Below are 6,740 nucleotides of genomic sequence, written 5' to 3'. Positions count from 1 at the left end.
TCTCTCCCTGTGTCAAATAAATAAATAAAATATTTAAAAAATAAAAATAAAAGGTTCATTTTAGAGCTAAGTTGTTTTAATAAATCTCTAATGTAACTGCAATGAAAATACTCATAGAAGATACCTAACTCAATGACAAAGGTACCAAGACATATCATGGGTATTAATCCTACAATTAATCAAAGTATATCTTTTTATTTCATACCAAAATATGATACATAAGTATAAAATGTTTGAAAATTACTCTGAATTCAAAAAAGTTTTTCTCTCATGCAGAGAATAAAAATTCACCCACAAATTCATGAAGAAATTAATTCTATGTGGATGACAACTCACATAGACATGGTACAACATTCACTGACCACTCGCCAAGGAGAAAAAAGTAAGGGTGACATAGTATGTATGTGCGACATACAACCTAAAGACAAAAATACACATAATTTACCAGCACCAGCAAAAAGCATAAAGCTCATTCTTTTTTGTTATACTCACATGGTCTTGAAATATGCCGAAATATTCCAAACTGAAAATTCTCTTCCTCTAACAACCTGCACAGATAAAACCCAACCCACACCTAGCTAATGTCATGGAATGAGCCAGACAAGGAAGCACATTCTTAAGAAATTACCAAACCAGAATAAGCAAAAACTCAACCCACAAAATTCTAAATAAAACACTGATGTATGACAGAAAAGGAAAACTTGTATATTTCCATAATTTTGAACTGTGTCCATATACCCATGAAAAACAAGCAACTGATTGGCATGTCTTCATGAACTATAATGTCATAAAGAATTCTCATTAAAATCAATCATAAACAGCTGTAAATGAAAACTTTATGAACACTTAAAAAGCTTGAAGGACGTGTATTATGGTATTAATATATTCATTCTCCTCCACAGAATGTAACCCTATAGTCCATTTCGTTAAGACAGAGGAAATGAACATCTTCATTTCTGAATAAATAAACATCATAGATGTTGAAAATATGTGGAGAGACTCTGTATATGAAATTAATATTTGGGATTAAATTCTGATACATTCTGAGGAAAGTAGAAGAAAAAGCTCATGATTAATTTCCCATAAAGCAACACTGCATTACTGAGCACAAGGATTTTTCAAACATGGAGGTCTGAGGTACCTGGGGGCTCAGTCAGTTAAGCATCTTCCTTCAGTTCAGGTCATGAGCTCAGGGTACTGGGATCCAACCCCACACTGGGCCTCCTGCTCAGCAGGGACTGGGCATCTCCCTCTCCTTTTGCCCTTCCCCTCCGTACTCATTTTCTTTCTCTCTCTCTCTCTCTCTGTCTCAAACAAATGAAATTTTTAAACACACTATATGGGAATATTACTAATTGTATAACTCACTTCTTATAAAGCACATGCCCATGTCGTATCAGGACATTTGATGTAAAAAATTCAAAGATAAACCTCATAAAACTAATTAGAAAATGAATACACACATGACAAAGTCACAAGAAGTTCACAGAACAATCATACAATGATGCAATTATTTAAAAATAAGGTAATAAATGACAATTTATTAAGACTAAGATTAAAGCCTCCATAACATTAGAAAGCATAAGCCAGAAAACATTAAAAATCTGTCTCCAGTGTTCCAGGAATTTCCCCACCAAACCCCAGTGTGCATACAACTACCCTGACTTTCTTGTCCCATAATGAAAACCCGAACTGACAAAGGCCATGGTGTACAGGTCCTCAGAAATAGGATGACCTCTCCTGGGCCCTCACAAGAATAGAAAGCTCTCAGATTATGAAGGTCCTCCCCCTCAAAGGAGAGTCTCCTGGCTCTCCCTATGGACGTGATGGACCATCACTGGAGCTGAAGGGGTACCCCTAGAGAATACAAGAGGTTGATAAGGTTGGAGAGCAGACTGTTTCTCTTGGAAAGAGAGAGACATTAAACTAGGCAAGTCTCCAACTGACATTCATTCAAGGAGAGCTACTAGAACCACTGCTTAAGGTCAACCCTCCTCCTTCAGACTTGGACCTCTCCTCTGTCATCTGCCTCATTCATTCACACCTACCTGAATGGAAGCTTCCAGTCTCCTTTCTGTTCCCATCCCAGAGCTGCTTCTCTTGCTCCAAAAACATTATCAGGTCTGGTTTTGACAGAAGGACACCTGTTTATGAGGAAAAAGGAAAATGACTATTGCTGCCAATTCTAACTATCCACCAGTCTTGTGTTCAGGAGAGAAGATACGATATTGTACAATCTTAGAAAATGGTTTCCCAAAAGCTGTTCCCCAACAGTCCCTTTAGAAAACACAGGAGGCAGGACACCTGGGTGGCTCAGGGTGATAAGCCTCCTCCTTTGGCTTAGGTCATGATCTCAGGGTCCTGGGATCAACCCCCACATCAGGCTCTCTGCTTGGTGGGGAGCCTGCTTCCCCCCGTCTCTCCGCCTGCTTCTCTGCCTACCTGTCATGCTTCTCTGTCAAATAAGTAAATAATGTCTTAAAAAAAAAAAAAAAAAGAATACACAAGAGAAATTTCCATTGTTCACATCCTGACCTACACTTCCAAGTAGCAGACATGATAATAAGAAGGGGAAATTTCAGTTTAAGATGTGAGCAGCACCATTTATGTCACTAAAGGTTGAGAACTGCCACTCACTTACACAAGCAACGATGTTTCCTTGAGGATGGAGAAGCTAAGGCTGAAAAGGAAACACCATGAAGATTTTTCTCTCCATCTACAAACCCCTACTTATTTCCCTTTCTGCCTGGATCTGAATTCTAGTCATTCCAAGAGAAATCTACAAAAAGACAGTCTTCACGGGAAGGAATAAAACCCTGAGTAGGGTTTGGGAAATCTGGAAGGAGTCTTCGTCACCCAAGAAGAGGAGGTGTCCGTAGCTCTCCAACATCACATCCCCATACAGTTGTCACTGTGGGAGGTCAGGCATCCCCACTCATCCTTGGAGTATTCTATGGCCACATCCCTGAAGGTCAGCAGTCCCTGTAATAAATGCCACAGTCAAAAGTGGCCATTGACACAGTTCACGATGTATCCTAAGATTAAAGTTGGAGTTAATGTCAACAATTAGAACCAGATCCAACCTTTCCTTCTCCCTGAGATGCGTGTGGAGTTAAAGAAAAACCTATGGGGCAGAGGGCTGCCTGGTTGAGAACTTTCACTCCCAGGAGTCAACTCTATTGACTACACAGAGGTGACAGCCCTCCTTGCCCAGTGCAAAGTGTTGGAATGTGGGAGAGGAGTCAATGGTCAAGAAATTCTAGACATGTTTTGATGTGAAATATTGGGGTTCTGGAGTGAATGATGAAGAAAGTATTGTTGAGATAGCCATGGTACAAACACTGTGGTCCTAACACAAGTGGAGAGGAATGTGAGCAGGGCTGGTTTTATGCTTTCAGGTGGGGAGGGAGTGAGGGATAGCAGGAGGCTCTAAGGAATTTGGAAGCCAGTTTCCAGGACCCTCAGGGCCTCCCAGCTGGTGTTTTGATGAGGCCACTCACTGTTTAATAACACTTTAGTCTGGAGACCCTCCAGATATCTCTATCAGTGGCCCCAAGCTTGAAGGATGGTGCCTGAGCTACATTTGAGGAATGGAGTTCAAGTTTTCAAAGCAATTTTCGTATGTTAAAGAGGAATTACAGGATCCTGGAGGTCTATTGTTAGGCTAAGGCTGCTTTTTGCATCCAACAAAACATTAACCTTGAGGCAGTTGTGAGTTCCCTGAGGAAAGTCCTACTCTGCCTTTCTCAGGTATTTATCAACTGACTGGAAGTTGATGGAGAATTTATCTTATCCACACCTCTTCTGACTTTGTTCTCAGAAACTAAAAGCAAGGGGGATCCAGATAGTTTAGTTGGTTAAGGATCTGCCTTCAGCTCAGGTCATGATCTCAAACTCCTGGGATAGAGCCCTGAGTTGAGCTCCCCACTCAGTGGTAATCTGCTTCTCCCTCTTTCCCTTTCATCACTCTCAAGCACTCTCTCTCAGCTGAGAAAACATTTAAAAGGAAGGAAGGAAGGGGCACCTGGGTAGCTCAGTGGGTTGAGCCGCTGCCTTTGGCTCAGGTCATGATCTCAAAGTCCTGGGATTGAGTCCCGCATCGGGCTCTCTGCTCAGCAGGGAGGCTGCTTCCCTCTCTCTCTCTCTGCCTGCCTCTCCATGTACTTGTGATTTCTCTCTGTCAAATAAATAAAATCTTAAAAAAAAAAATAAAAGGAAGGAAAGAAAGAATGAACCTACAACAAGAGAAATACAGAATAGTTTACACCTGAAATGCGACAGTTCCTGCATATTCCTCAGTATACAAATAATAGGAGGGAAAATAGGTACATGACAGGGGAAAATCTGGCAGACAGCACCAAGCCAATGAAAGAAGTTCCCATCAGCTGAATGGAAACAAATGTTATCAGCGCCTAATGCACATCAAAGGACACATCATCACTGGTGTTTCCACTGGGCTGAAAACAGGATTTCAGAATATAAATCTGATTTTGGACATACAGTAGCTATACCTAACCAAGTGAATCACTATACGATCTGTAGAGGCTGCTTTTAGGCAAGGAGGCTTGAGCAAAGGAGTGGAGGAAGGGCCCCAGTGATCACTTGGCTGAGTCCAGACAGGCCCAGCAGGGGACCCTCCTCAAAACTAGCAAGACCCTAATGAACCAATGGGCTTTTGACAACCAGGTACAGTGAGCAGAAAGGAGCAAGTCCCACAGGTTCCCCAGAACTCCTCACCTTCCTTCTCCCAAAAAGCAATCCCCACACACTGCCCCCTGCAGACAAGCTCTCCTGTGCCCTGCTGCCTGCTGATCTCTTAGGTCTTCAGGAAACTTCCACCACCTTTGTGTGCGCAGCGGAATTCCGGCAGTGCTGCTGCACCGACTTCAGAGCTAATCGTGGACACTCGTCTGGGGCCCCAAGCGACTGAGAGAGACAATACACTGAGACAGCACAGCGTCCCTGTGCTAGAAATAGTTAGTTTACTCGTTTCTTTTCTTTGAATTTTTAAGATTTATTTTTATTTTCATCTTCTTTAAAGATTCTATTTATAGGGGCACCTGGATGGCTCAGTCAGTGGGCATCAGCCCAAGACCCAAAGTCCTGGGAATGCCTCCTACATTGGGGCAGTGGGGGAGTGTCTTTGCTCAGCAGGAAGCCTTCTGCCTCTGCCCATAACACATCCTACTTGTGCTCTCACTCTTTTTCTTACCAATAAAGAATTTTTTTTTTTTTTTTACAAAGATTGTATTTATTTTAAAGAGAGCCAAGTGAGAGAGCACAAGCAGGCAGAACAGGAGAAGGAGAGGAAGCAGCAGGATCCCTGCCCACCTGGGAGCCTGATGTGGGGCTGGACCCCAGGACCCTGAGATCAAGACCTAAGGTGGAGGCAGAGGCTTAATCCACTGAGCCACCCAGGTGCCACAATAAGTAAAGTTTTGAAAAAATTATTGTTATTTATTTCAGAGAGCAAGAGAGAGACCACAAACAGGCAGAAAATCAGAGGCAGAGGAAGAAGCAGGATCCCAACCCACCTGGGAGCCTGATGTGGGGCTGGATGTCAGGTCCCCAAGATCATGACCTGACCTGAAGGCAGAAAGCAGACTCTTAACCAACAGAAGCACCCTCAATCCCCAAGACTGATTTATATTTTAGAGGAGATGGGTAAGGGCAGGAAAAGGAGAGAATCTTTAAGCGGACTCCCCTCTGGGCCCAGGGCCAGAAGCAGGGATACCAGTTCAGGATCCTGGGATCCCGACCTGAGCTGCAATCAACAGTCCAACCTTAGTTGACTGAGCCCCCAGGCACACTCCATTAGTGGACTTTAAGTAGAATATCTCTTTCATGTGCTGAAGATGAAGACACTCATGATGAGGGAGCAGGAGGCTGGCTGAGAACGGAGCAGGGGCTGGCGCCTTGCACCCCCTCTCCACCCACTCCCCTTGGTAATATGTGTGACATTCCACAGGCACCCCTGACGGCCCTAAAAGAAGAGCAAATGGTTATCTTGCAGAGATCACAGTCCTGCAAGGCAGGAGTCTCTCTTGGTTTACAAATGTCCTTGAGATTTACTACAAAGAAGTTGTCTTATCAATAGCCCAATTTCCAAGGACACATAACTCAGTTCCTCAAGCCCTAACGTCACCCTCCCCTCCATAAAAAACCGAAGGAGATGGAGGTAGAAGGAAAAGTAAATAAAGTTAAATTTCTTTTAAGACCTAAATCTCACTAACAAGGACGTTTAATAGCAGGAATGTAACATTCCACCAGGAGACTCCCAATTGTCTTTATGTTAGTGCCTCATTAGAGGGAAAGTGGCCTTGGCTTGATAGTAACCAGGCCTTCAATATCCTGATAGTCTTCTTTACCCCAATAGCCCTTCTGAACACCCCTTTGTCCTCACCTACCCAACTCCTGTGTATATAACCAGCCACTCCTCAGAGGCCCTGGGCAGCTGCATCTCTGCCTGCCCACGGGTCCTGTCCCCGTGCCCTAATAAACCACCTTTTTGCACCAGAGACGTCTTAAGAATTCTTTCTTTAGCCGTCGGCTCCGAACCTCACCCCACCGAACCCCACCTAGGTTCTGGGACTTCATCAAAACTATACCAGGAAAGAAGGCCAAGACTCAATGAAATATGGCGATTATCCCCAGTTTCACAAGAGCATGAACCTCTCTGGCTTAACAAAGCCTAGGAATCTACTACAGAAATGGGTTGTTCTTACTACCCTGGAGCCTTT

At 43.5% G+C, this 6,740-nt stretch overlaps 1 long non-coding RNA gene across 1 annotated transcript in view; it reads right to left on the bottom strand.

Annotated features, from left to right (window-relative positions):
• Positions 1-1,509: 1,509 nt before the first annotated feature.
• The window catches only part of LOC132005552 (uncharacterized), a 10,906-nt gene continuing 5,675 nt past the window's right edge, over positions 1,510-6,740 (bottom strand). The window contains exons 2-4 of the long non-coding RNA XR_009400832.1: positions 2,857-2,982; positions 2,049-2,144; positions 1,510-1,857 (exon numbers count right to left, since the gene is read on the bottom strand). This is a non-coding gene — a long non-coding RNA (uncharacterized LOC132005552). The remainder of the gene's footprint in view (positions 1,858-2,048; positions 2,145-2,856; positions 2,983-6,740) is intronic.

Source organism: Mustela nigripes, chromosome 17, assembly GCF_022355385.1.
Source record: "Mustela nigripes isolate SB6536 chromosome 17, MUSNIG.SB6536, whole genome shotgun sequence".
In the NCBI taxonomy this organism is placed as follows: Eukaryota; Metazoa; Chordata; class Mammalia; order Carnivora; family Mustelidae; genus Mustela; species Mustela nigripes.
The sequence above is the reverse complement of the archived record's forward strand: the minus strand, read 5'-3'. Positions and strand labels throughout refer to the sequence as shown.